Below are 14138 nucleotides of genomic sequence, written 5' to 3'. Positions count from 1 at the left end.
GAATATATGAGGACAGATAGTTTGTCTATGAAGTACTCGTTGATCATAACATGAACTTACTGTATAATAACTCCAGCAGTGAAAGGAGGTGTAAGTAAGTGGCCTTATGTCTGTGAATCTTTGAAATTTCATTCCACATCATTAGAAACAGCATTGTTAAACATAAGGTGCTCTAGTCAGTGCAGTGTATGCATGTGTATGTGTGTATATATATATGAATGGTGGTTTTGGGGTGTGTTCTATACCTTACACACACTAACAATTGAAATAACTTGCCCAAGAAAAAGCAAATTACTTCAGATAACTTTTTTTTTTTCCCCTCTTGTTATTAGGCTACAAAGATATCTTGTGTGTGAATGGCACTGATGGTACTCTGGTTCCCTTTGGACAATACAGTGTTGTGCAGATGTCCACACAGGGTCTTTTAGTGCTATCTTCAAATAGCTCTGCCTGCCTCTGCATTGTATCACTAGGCACATTCTGCATTGTCAATGATTAATTTCAACTAAAGAACAAATAATAATACATCAATGCAATTTAATCTAGGGGGGGGAATACTGGATATAATATTTAATGTGAAGAAGCTTCTATTGCTTTGTTAGAAGCTGCTGTTGTTAAAGATTTAAACATTCCACACACTTCCAATTTATCAGTATAGTCATAAAATAATAGAATACCAGGTTGGAAGGGACCTCAATGATCATCTGGTCCGACCTTTCTTGGCAAAAGCACAGTCTAGACAAGATGGCCCAGCATGCTATCCAGCTGAATCTTAAGTGTCCAGTGTTGGGGAATCCACTACTTCCCTGGGGAGATTATTCCGATGGCTAATTGTTCTCATTGTGAAAAATTTTCCTCCTGTGTCCAGTTGGAATCTCCCTGGGAGTAACTTGTACCCATTACCCCTCATCTTTTCTGTGTGACTCCTTGTAAAAAGGGAGTCTCTATCTTCTTTATAGCCACCCTTTAAATGCTGGAACGTGGCGATAAGGTCTCCCCTAAGCCTTCTTTTCTTGAGGCTGAACAAACCCAGTTCTTTCAGCCTTTCCTCATACGGCAGGCTTCCCAGTCCTTTGATCATCTTTGTGGCCCTTCTCTGGACCCTTTCCAGCATGTCCACATCTTTTTTGCACAGCAGGGACCAAAACTGAACACAGTATGGGGCCAGGTGTGGTCTGACAAGTGCTGAGTAGAGTGGGATAATGACTTCTTTATCTCTGCTGGCGATGCCCTTGTTGATGCAACCCAGCATCCTGTTGGTTTTCTTTGCCACAGCAGCACACTGTTTGCTCATATTGAGCTGCTTGTCCACCAGGACCCCCAGGTCCCTTTCCACAGAGCTGCTCCCCAGCCAGGTAGATCCCAGCCTGTGCTGTGCACCTGGATTATGTTTTCGCAGGTGCAATACCTTACACTTGTCTTTGTTGAACTTCATAATGTTCTTGTTAGCCCACTCTTCCAGCCTATCCAGGTCTTCCTCCAGGGTGGCTCTCCCTTCTGACGTGTCTGCTTCCCCACTGAGTTTAGTATCATCAGCAAACTTCGTCAGGGTACACTTGATCCCATCATCCAGATTGCTTATGAAGACATTAAACAGTGTTGGGCCCAGCATTGACCCCTGGAGGACCCCACGTGTGACAGGTTGCCAGTTTGAAAAGGAGCTATTTACCACCACCCTGTGGGTGCAGCCTGTCAGCCAGGTCCCTACCCACTGCACGGACCACTTGTATAGACTGTAATGCATCAGTTTCTGTAGGAGGAGGCTGTGGGAAGCCATATTGAAAGCCTTGGAGAAATCCAGGTAGACAGTGTCCACTGTTTGCCCCACATCAGCTGAGCAGCTTACTTTGTCATAGAAGGCAATCAAGTTTGTCAAGCATGATTTGCCCTTGGTGAATCCGTGCTGGCTTTTCCCAATCGTGTGCTTTATTTGACTTGTGATAGCCTCCGGAGGATTTGTTCCATAACTTTCCCAGGGACTAAGTAAGATGGATGGGCCTATAATCTCCTTGATCCTCCTTTAAGCCCTTCTTTGTAGATGGGGATGCCATCCATCGTGATCCTCCAGTCATGTGAGTTGTCCCACCATGTTTCAGTTATCCCTATGATATCATAGTTTTCTGACTGGGCGCGGAGCTTCAGTTCCTCCTGTTTGTTCCCCAGGCTGTGTGGATTGGTATGCACACACTTGAGGTGGTTGGTCTTCTGGTTCTCATCTTGGGAGGCAGCTAAGGAACATTCGTCGCTGCTCTGGTAGGCCTGGCTTATTCCCCAGATCAAAAAATTTTGTTTTGACTCAAAAACCCCAGCTATATTGCAGAAGACAAATCTTCCAAATAATTACTGTCTTTCATTTTGTGGGTAATTCTGAGTTTATGAAATTAATGTATGTACCATGAGTAGTGATATAATTTGAAGTTTGCTGTTGACAGTTTTTAAAAGAAACAAATAATTTAACCAGTTTTGAACATTCAACATGGACCAAAGAGAGTAGTCCTGATTTTGTGTAAAGTAGCTTTCTATTTTTGAAGTACACTGTTTTTATTACTCTAAAGGAAATAGTATTCCCTCTTCAACATATCACACATTGATATTTATTTTGCTTACAATTTCTATTTTAATTCTGTTGAGGGGCAGGCATATATAATGCAATTTGAGCAGAAGCTGTAATGGAGTCTAAGCTCTAATAACTGTAAGAACTGATTTAATTGTTACTTTCTGCTTTAATTTATGTATTTCATGCACTAAGCGTATTCTAATAACGCCTTTCCTGCATTAAATCCGAATATTATATCGTGAGCATATTAAGCTGCATGGTTTTGTACATAGCCATTCAACATCACACGTATGTAATTCCACATAAGCAATTAATTTTCTTCTTCAGATACAATAGTATTCCTAGGTGTAACAAAGTGTGGATGAATCAGTTAGAGCCCCTCCCAAAAAGTATGTGACTAATAAGTCTTAGAAAAACAATTGTGAACATGAGAATTTTTTCAGTTACTCTTCTGTTTCTAGAAATACACTTTTTCATTATATGTGTATTTCAGTTAAGAGGAAAAAAGTGGAGATTGGTTGCTAGGATGACAACTGCAACCTAATCTACTTCCAAGCAATTTGAGATAAAATGAAATTCTGAATTTTGTTCATAAATTGTAATGGAGTGCTACATATATATAAATGCTAGAACATAACTTTATTTTAGTGTTACCAGAATTTAACATTCAACTGCATCAGCATATTGACAGAATACCTTTTTAATTATTTCCTTTTTTTAACCTCTAGATTGGGAGCAGCCCAAGGTAAAAAGACTGTTTAAATCCTCAGCTGTTGCTTCAGAAGGAATAAGTGTTCTTTGTGTACAGGTGAATTGAACACCTGAAAATTTGTATTGGGTTAAAACTCAAATATTTGGTCACACCTTGGTCACCACCACTACAACCTTTAAGGTCAGTGGGAAAAGTATTCTGTTACAGCAGTGAAATTTTCAGGTGGGCTGCATTAACTTGTGTACTTAACTGCACATCCTTTGGTGAAAATGAAGTTGTCGTAGAAGGTAGAGTTTAACTTGAGTACATACCATTTGATACGTTGTAAGTGAGAAAGATTGTGTTCTGACAGCATGCTGTTTCCCACAAAGTCCGCAAAGATACGTTACTGCATAGGGTATATATATCCCAGTATAGCAGGTGTGAACCCAATGATACTCTAAAGTAATGATCTGTAGAAGTATTTTCTTTCAGGAACACACATTTTTTCACTTCTAATTGTTCATCTTGTAGTTACTGAACACTTAAGGAAGTTACTGCATGAATACTAGTAAGATTTGTCAGTTGTTAAAGGGAATAGATAATATATCCTTTTGTTCTGCTTCTGTGAATTGAAAAGAAAAAACCTATAAGGCAAAGTAAATACTGAAGACATTTTAGTAAAATAAATAATATTTGATTGATATAAATGTCATTCCTTTTCATTTGAGATCTAACTTTTGAAGTCTAATTCAGGTATTTAATATCACCATTGTAAAATCCGTTTCTGGATTATCCATCAGTATAAGGTATATTGATGAGTCCATCAGAGCTAAAAATCTATAACCTTTTAAAATTACTTGGCTGGAGTTTTTACTTGTTTAAAAAGTGCTTAACTTTTATACAGATAATGAAGTTTTGAAGGTCCTCAATGTTTTGGGGTTTTAGAGGATAGTCAGGTATTTATGTAACTAAACTTTTGACTGTGGCAATATATAGAATAGCACATAATTCTTCAGAAATGCCTACAGAAACCACTGAAGATAGATACGTATTTTACAGTTAGAAAAAGGCTAAAGTATTTGACATCTGTATTGGTAACTATAACAGTTGTACTATAAGCTTTACAATTGCAATCAGTATTATTTGGATTTGCCTGAGCAAATAAGGAGCAGAGGAAAAAGGGAATTTGAAAATCTTTGAAAATTAAAAAGGCAAAAAGTATCCATTAGTCCACTGGCAAAATTGTGTCCCTCTAATACTGTATTTCATCAAGCCTGACTTAAACAATAGATCATACACAATGCAGCATAATATCTCTCCATAAAGTGTATTGTGGATAGGATGCATTCTGCAAATTTGTATTAGAAAGAAATGTTCATATTTTCACTTGATGAAGTTACCTAAGCTAAAGGATCGTGTCCTAGGCATTATGAAGCTTAAAGATAGCAAGAATGGTGATGGAGAAGAGTGATTTAACATATACTTGTTATGCTTTGTACAGGACTATATTATACTGAAAAAAAGGTATTCATTTTGAGTTGTGGATGTACTGCATGTTCATGTAACAGTTCAGCTCCAATTAAAAGCAAAAAGGATGACATTTAAGCTGTAAATACTGTATACTATTATCTTTCATTTTTTTAAGCAACTTTTTTATTTCCCTATTTGTGTACAGTTCTCTATGTACATATAAAAAAACCCAACATGGCATTTGGAGAAAATTTTGTAGTTAACTTTTGCAGTTAACTTTTGCATTTTAATTGCAGGAATGATCTAAATATGTCCATTCAGCTGTTTGTTTAGTTCGAAGTTTTCATTGTATGCTTTCAGGTTCTTTGAAAAGCAGCAATAACAGTTGGACAATTATTTAAAGTAAAACTTTTTTCTGCACAATTTCCACTTCCATGCTTTAGAATGGAGGCACAGTGGAACACTTGTCCAATTGTAAGATTTCAAGAGCCTTTAAGTATTTTTTTATCTTCTTTTTTGGTGTGATGGGAAATGTTTTGTAGTAGCCTACATACAGAATTTCCAAGTGAAACAGTTTCTCATGCTCATTTATTTGATTAAAAGTTTCTGTTAAAATATTTTCATAAACTTTCCATAGCTTATTGCATGTTCTTATAAGTAATCATAAAGCTATGCGTCAACCTCTGTATGAAATACTCTGATAATGAGTTTTACATTTTGTGAACCTGATGGAAATGTATAAATTTACACATAAAATAAAGCTAAAATTAATAATTAAGTGATGCACTTTCTTCTACACTGTAGTGGTGTGTTCCTGCAAGTGTCTTTCTATAGATGGAAAAAAATCTCAGTGGGACCTGTGTTGGCACAAGACTGAAGTGTGTTGTGGGTGAGATTTTCATTTCTCCATTTTTTCACATGTTATTTTAATACCTATGGCCTCTGGTTTTGATAGTTGAATCCTAGCACGTGGAAAAAAAAATGCCTGAGCAAATGAAACCTATGTAAATGGCTACAACAGAAACTGAGGCAGCTGCTTTTGTGGTTATAATAAGGATTTGTTTATGCAACTGGATATGCATAGTTTAGAAAAAAAATTGGTTGCAGAAATGAAAACTAGATTGATTTAGTTCATCAGGTTAAGCCAGCTCACAATGGAATGCTGTTTGGGGAAAATTATACTTAGTCAACATGATGTAAATGTTTTTATCTAGTTTGTTGTTGTTGTTGTTGACCTGCTGAGGTATATAGATGCTATTTATTCCTGCTTCTGTCACATGTGCTTTATTTTTAAGGAAGTCTAATTCACCGTGCGTGTATTAGTCATTACCTCTTGGAGGTGCCATTTTGACAAAGTATAATGTAAGCTTTGTATTGCTTATTTTCAGTAAAAGATACAGTTTTATTAGCTCTATATTTTATTAAATCAGTCTGAGAACATTCACCAGTAAACCTGTATCTCTTCCATGCAGCCTGAAAGCACTGCTTTTAGAGATGGCATCACAATAGCTGACTTCTCGTGAAAAGCTTAAGGGGCTTTAGAGAGTTTAAAACCAGGTTGCTATGTCTCAAAGTAGTGGTGGTTTGGGTTTTTTGTTGTTGGGTGTGTTTTGGGTTGGTTTTGGGGGGGGGTGTTGTTTTTTTTTTAAATTTGTAAGTTAAAGTTGCTTTCAAGGTGAGCTTTTATTGCAAGTGGTGGAGGCACAAGAAGGGAAATCAGTCTGGAGGAAAAGATTCAAAATACCTGAATCTTCCGATTATAAACTCTGGCGGAACTTGTGTAAGGTACAATGCAATATTGTGCAAAAGTATAAGCTTTCAGAGTAACTGCCAGAAGCAAGTAGCTGCTGTAGTTTTGTGGGCTAACTGCCTCTGCAGAACAGCTGGGTACCTTTGGGATCCGCCTCTGACCGCAGCAGGGATGCCTCACCGCCGCAGTGCTTCCTGGCTGCCTGCCCTGTACCGCTGCAGGAACATCTGTGAAAAACCGAGCTGTGTCCGCATCGGGAACCAGGGGGACAGCAGAAGCCGAAAGCGCTAGAGCTGCTCCAGGGTAAGTCATCACCGCTCCCAAACTGGAGCCCTCTGTCAGAAGAATGATGTCCAAATGCCACTTCTAGTATGCCCAAACGGCTCATTCGGAACTAGTTTGGGCACTTGTTTTCCTTCCTGAAAAGTAAGATGTGTTCATTTTTAAGACATATTTTCTCCTCAAGAAGAGACTTTCTTGCTTCCTGAGAAGCTTAGTTTCGGGGAATGTTGTTAAGCCATTGCATTTTACGTTGCTTCACAGAAAGGTTTTTAAGTCAGTTTCACTCCTTCTGACACCAGAGAAATATTTTCATCTTTTCAATACCAAAACTAATTAGCCTGGTGAGGTGGATGTTAGCAGAATAAAACTCCACATTAGTGTATTTTATACATTATAAAATATATAACATGTGTACATACATATATGGAGATATAAATATAAATGTATAATACAGAATTTTATATATGTCCATGTTTAGTTGAATTTCTCATACTGGCTATACTTTTGTAAATAATGGGGTTTTTTTACCCTTTCTTTTAAAAATAATACCTGTTACTTCTCTTTTTTAAGTATTTCTAGTAAGCTTGGGCACAGAAGTATAGTGTAGGTGGAGCTTGTTCAACTGTAAAATAGGATACATGAAGACCTGATTTTTATTTCAAATATGTTCCTTTTGTCCAAATTAATTATGGCATGTATCAGCCCAACTGCATTGATGGATTATAGAGCAACGCTGATTACTGACATTGCAGGCAGTTTGGTAGATATTGGCAGTAGCAGGTGGTTGGGTTTTTTTTAATTGTTAAAAGCTGAATGAAAAGATTGTTGTAGAATAGCAGCTTAAAATTTTATCAGTAGAAGGGGAGCCAGAGTAATCAGTTGTCTGAGCATATAGCTTCCTATTTAATGTGTAGTGTATTTCAGCACAACTATTCCAAAACCAGACAAAGCTATCCCTTTGCACAGTGCCTAAATATCAGCTGAGCAGCACCTTTGTACAGTGGTTGCATTTTACTTTAGAGCTGTCTAAACTGTCCCTGGTGCTATTAAAAAAAAAAAAAAAGCTGCCTTAAAAAAGGATATTTCTAATGCCTGCACTATTTATTCTTTTTTCAGTGCTGTAGCAGTTGCAGCTAATGCACACCTTTCTATTTCAAAAGCTTACTGGGTGTAGCTTCTGCTTTTAGTACAATTCCTAGTACCCTCCCTCACTGTTTATTTAGATGTTATTTGTTGTCCACTATGTATTCAGCATGAGCCATTGCTTAATTTTTTGTTCAGCAACTGTCTGGGAGAGGTGTGCAGGACTGGGTAGCCCAGAGCTTTGGTTTCTGACTGTTCCCCTTTTGTGCTAGCATGCACGCACAGGACCTACCCCAAATAGGCTATGACTAAGTGTAAGACAGTAGAAAACAGTCATCTAAAGATGGGATGGGAAGTACAAGGTAATAGACAGCATTGTTTGGCATGCTAAAATGATAGGGTTTAAATAATTACTTTTTTAAAAGCCATAATTAATCCTGTTATCACAAAGCTAAGTAAGTTTAGTGATTAGGGATAAAGCATAACAGCGTTTGAGAAGGTAATGACTGCTGGATAGTGACATGACAGGCCCATTGGATGTGGGTGAAAATACCTTCATAGTGTACAAGATGGCCTGAGTGGCACAAGCTATGGAATACCTTGAAACAAAAGCATGAAAATTAGATGGGATGGAGAAGCAGAGCGAGGGATGGGGTGGCCAGGACTAGGATGCACTGGGTTATGGCAAGGATCTTTGTAGTGTGTGAAAGGGAGAGAGCAAGGAAAGGTGTATTTCTCAGGACTGGGGAAAAAAGATACCACAATAACAAGGTAGATGGCATGAGCTTCACTTGAAAGTCTAGTTTTCAACACACTTGTCCTATCTGTAGGAGAGATTTATTATTCTGAACATAAGAATGTAGATATCCACATCAAAGATCATGCCTCAAGTTTACCATTTCGAATGATGGCAGTGCTGTACAGGGAGGGAAAGAAAGTAGTGAGTTATGAAAGAAAAGAATAATGTATTCTGCTGGAAGAATTAAAGACAGATTCTAGGGAATCTTCATACTTCACCCAAGTCCACTTCTGACTCCATCAGAGTCCAATGCTGCACAAGGGTACACATACAGGGCTGTTGCCCTCATATCGGAGGAATGCTTCCTCTTTCATAGAGTTCTTAGTCTGTGTTTCTCAGGGTCCCACCAGTTCAGAAAACTCCTGCCTCTGTTGAGTAATGCCAAAATAATTTATTTCAAAAATGTTCAGGTCCAAATAATATTTAACTTACTGTTATCTAAGTTGTTACTTTAGGGAATATTAGAACAGGTGCTTTGCCAAATTATTCTTCCACAAATTCAAGAAAATATTTTTTCTTGATTGTTTTTAAAACAAGCAAACAAAAAGAACCAACAAAGTATTAAGAACCTCACTGCATCTTGCTCTGAATTTTTGCCTAATCCTGAAGGAATATATAATCCTTACATTAGAGGATTATTACTGTAAAAGGATTGGATGGTTTGTTTCTCTGGCACAGTAACTTGTCTAAGTAAACCACCTGCAAAGCAAAAGTTCTGTCACTAGGTGGTGATCTTGGCCTGTGCAAGCTTTCTCTTCCTCTCTTTTCTCCCACACTGCTGTTCTAGATAATGACCAAAGCAATAATCCTGTTTTAGTGCTGCTTCTGAATATTATGTCTACAAAGGTAAAAAGCCTTAGCATCTAAAGGCTTAGGGTAGACTGAAACTATTCATCCTCATCTTTTTCCTCTAAACTTTATCTTTGCTTATGATGTCTGGTGCTCAAGGCATTATTTATTATTTATGGCTGGTAGCGTGCTTAACATTGTGCTATATAACATGAATACTTCTAAAAGTCAAAATAAAAACTACAGGAGCAGATGAGAAAATCCAGAGCTGGAACACTTCGATGTTAAATTACTCTTTACATGACTAGCAGAAGAAATGGATTTTTTTTTTTTTTTTTTCTTCAACAAAGAAATAGAGTGGTAGTGTGTTGGTTTGGGAATCCAGGGCAAAAACTTTTGCCTGGTGACAGGTAGTAAGGAAACAGTAAAAGTGGGAGTGGGCAACAAACTGGGACAGAAGGGAACCTCTTCTTGAGACTTTACTTCTATTTGACTTGCTACTGCAGGTGCTTTCTTTGGTACACCTTCTTCCTTTCTGTGCAGTGCAGGTCTAACTCAGCACCTTCTACAGGCCAACAAAGTGGGCCTTTAAAACTGGGAATTTTTTAGGAATTGAACGTGATGGTTTTGTCTTCTGTATTTGCTAGTGCAAGTTGGGACTTGGACTCCCATAGGTCAACTTTAGGCTCACACATGTCAGTGCATGGCCACTGCATTAAAGCTTGCTATCATTCAGTTGTGTGTTTTGGAAAGTGAAGTCCCTGTCGACTTTCTAACTGGTCAGATTCCTCTGCTTCTAAGTATGAAACATGTCTTCAAAGCTGAGATTTCAGAGATATTAAAATGTGAACGAAGCTCAAATTCTAATTCTTCAGTTTTGTGTAGATACCATTGGCCATTTTGCTGCACAAGAAGATATTGTGAACAAAAAGAAAAAAGTCTGGAAACTAAAAGGAAATTTTCAAGCTACAGCTCTGTTGACCCTTTCCTCCTACTGTTCTTTGAACATATTTGTTTTAATGAATTCCCTTCCTGAGTGTTATGTACCCAGCTTTACCAAGTTGGCATCTTTGGCTAGATGTGTCTACCAGAGTAGCTGATATACAAAGGTTTTCTTGCAGTTTTCTTCTCCCTAGTTCTAGGATGGGGAAATAGAATAGACCTAATCACCCTTCAGCTTGTTATTGCAACCTATCATAGTAAAGAAAACCCTTTTTGACGTTACTGTACTTTTCTGCCATTCTGTAGGTAGCTATAGTGATTAGTTTGTGTTATGTCAAACATTGCCCATTTGTTTGAGGGGAAGAAAACCCACCAACAACAACAACCCCCCCCCAAAAAAACAGGGTCTGTGGGGGGTGGTGTTATAGACTTGTATATCTCATTCCTCCCACCTCCAGAACTCTGAGATTCTTGTTTCAGGTAGGAGATACTTGAGGAAGAAACACTTCAGTGCTAAGACAGGGTCTTGCATTTTAATCTTTGCGAAGGACTAACCATGTGTTTGGCAGTCAGAGTAATTTCTATGCAGACAGACAGGATCTTGGTCAACTAATGCCTTGACTGGCAGGTCTAAGGAACATCAGCCCTAAAGCAACCAGATCAGTCAAAATTACATTAAAATCTCAAAGTCAACTGCAAGAGAAACTTACCAGTTCCCGCTGGAAGTAGAGCTATTTCGCAGGACTTCATGTCCTATGGGAAAGATTCCACACAGTCCTGTAGTGAACTTCAACTCCACTAGCTGTTACAGTGGAGAAGGAAAGTGCCTGAAATTCCTGGTATAAGCATTAAAACCCCCATACTTCCACTTATCTGCCTAAACAGATACATAATCACAGTGATTGCATATGCCCAGGGCTGAGCCACTCATTTTCATATTTAAGATTTATGACTCCAAGCCTGACTCCACCCCCCAGAAGACCTCTTAAAAATAGATATTTGAACCATTCAGTTAGTGTGACTTAGACTTGATGATCACCACTTTTCTGCTCAGTATTTTCCAGGCTGGGTGATACTTTTGGCAGATTGGTTTCAGACAAACATAGTGATTTGAGGATGCAGTGTTGTAGAATATATTTTCTTTATATACATTAAACAACAACCACCACCACCACAAAAAAGCAAAAAACCCACAACCCCCCCCCCCCCCCCCCCCCCAAAACCTCAGCCCTATTTTGGAGCAAAGATGAATGCTAGGTGACTGAATGAAGTTGCTTTTCTTCAAACAATTTTTTTTAATGTGGAATCCCAGTCTTTATTGAAAATTTTTGCCACTATCACAATAGAAATAACAGCACTTACATTGTCATATGTATCTGACAGTTTATATCTTGATTGAGAAGTATGCTATGGTATAGTATTAACAAACACAGCAGACAAGTTTGATCATACTATTTTTATTTATTTTGTAATAGTGTATTATCCTGTAATGAATCAGGGGGGAAGGAAGGACCTCAGCCTTTGGCGGTCCTTTGCATTTAAAGTGAAGTCCTTTTTGGATCAGTAAGATAGTCACTCCTTTATGTTTAACTTTGTCAGCTTCTGAGTACAGATTCCGAGTAGGTTAATAATATAAAAAAGACCAGATTTCTGAATTTAAAAATTGTGAGGTTTTTTTGTTTTGTTTTGTTTTTGTTTTTTTCAACTAGGCTAAAAGTCTTTGGAGCACTGCTGCTAACTGAAGTCATCCAACTAATTATTTCAACAGGTGAAATCTGTTAAATCTAAACTATAAACATCTTTGAGATATCCTTTGGAAACTTCCAGTTGAAAAAATAAATGGTGAGTCCTGTTGTAAACTTTCAACAATGCCAATAACAGCAATATTCTGCCCTTTACCATAGGCCTGTGGAGTGAGTTTTCTAGTAAGTTTGCAATGTAATAGCTGAATGTTCTTGCTTTTGCTGAGAGGCCTCTCTGAGCACGAACAATGTAGTGCATGGATCATGTGTTTGAAATGTACTTTAAATAAACTGTAAAGGAGAGATTTATTGCTCCAATAATTAAACAGAAAGAGTAAAGCAAGCATTTATTAAATGTCAGAGATTGCATGATGGGCCATTGGTCCTGCCATCAAAATACTAAATTAGAAGAGGTAGAAAATTCATTGAATAAGGTCAAACAGTTCCAATTTTGAACCTGAAACTTGTAGAGCTATAAGTTTTGAAAAAATAATGTCTTTATTTAAAAACAAAACAAACAAACAAAAGTCTAAATAGTCTGACCTGACCTATTGCAAAACAAGTCCGTACCTAAAGGTCAGACTGAGTTCTGGAAGTGCAGGAGGAGTGAGTACTGATAGCCATCTTCTGAAACCAAACAGTCCATCATACCCCTCTGAAAAGCCAGTACCCATCAGCACTGCACTCAGTATGAAAATATGCAGCTATGGCTGATCAAAAGATTGTTGCCTCTGACTTTGGATGTCCACGTGAGAAAAGGGGACAATCACCTTTAGTGAAATCTCAGTGTTAGCTAAACAATGAACCCTATCTGACTGTAAAAATGTGCATTTGAGGCTTTAAAGAGTATATTTGCTGTTTTATAAAGTGGCTATTACAAATCTTAAATCAAATGTCTGCGAGGTACAGCCTAATATTAGGCTTCTTCAGTCTTGTCTTCTGCTGATCGTACTCCAAGTATTTGACACTGGTCTCCCTTGGTTCATAAAGGTTCAACCTACTAATTTCACCCTATACCTAAATTAGGACTGAACATCTAATAGCCCCATGCCAAAAAGGGCAGAAGCAGGTGGTGCTGCACCTGTGTGAAAGTATTAGTGATTGTAATGCTATCTGCCCAATTACTTCCTCTGAATAATAGATGGGTCGTGACCAGGTTATATCAATTGATCTTTCCAGCTTCTCTTCTATAATTGTCAGGAAATTTCCCTTTCCAGGCTCTGTTTCACAAATGTAATTTAATAGGGGCATGGTTGAATTGCTTGGCTTGTATGGTTATATGAAAATAAAGGCTGAGAGCTCAAGAACATAAGAGCATGCACAATTTGGGGGGATGGGGTCATGACATTTATTGTTTGTCTGTAGTGAAAAAGAGCCCTGCAAAAAGTGAACTTGTTGTTGGTTTTGGGTGCTCCTTTCTATGGCAGTGAACATTCTGTGAAATCTCCCCAGCGCCTGCATAGTTTCTGCTTTTGTATAAACAGCACAGGGAGTGATAGTGTGTCCTAGAAGACTGACCTAAGCTTTAAGTGTGAACATCTTTAAGGCTAGCTTGCTTCTCAATACTTCCAATTCACTAATAGGTGCTACTCTATTGCCTTCTCATTCACAGGTTCTTGACGTGGTTTTTGCAGCAGTGCTCTTCTGAAAGGCTGTTACCTACCTGCAGTGGTCCCTGCTCCCTTCTGGTTCCTCTGGCCTCCTGTAACTCAGTCTTTACAGTGAGTATGGGATTAAGTAAAAAAATGGGATGTGTTTTTTTTCATTACTGCAGTCAGCTGAGGTGTTCTGATACAAAGCAAAAATCTTCTTGGTATGCCCTGTCTCATACATATGTATACTTACTAGGATAACACAAGCTGGAGTGAAGGAGTAATTCGTGGTGTGTACCAGTCCTGCAACATGCACAATCCTATTCAGTTGCTCTTAACAGGTTTTTAAGGATTTCTAAATTTCAGTAGTCTGCCAGGTCATATTCTTGCTGTATATTTGGTGGCACCTATGCTGACTATATGCCCCTTTTTCAGTGA

Source organism: Harpia harpyja, chromosome 1 (genome assembly GCF_026419915.1).
Source record: "Harpia harpyja isolate bHarHar1 chromosome 1, bHarHar1 primary haplotype, whole genome shotgun sequence".
NCBI classification, from domain to species: domain Eukaryota; kingdom Metazoa; phylum Chordata; class Aves; order Accipitriformes; family Accipitridae; genus Harpia; species Harpia harpyja.
Note: the sequence above shows the minus strand (reverse complement) of the source record.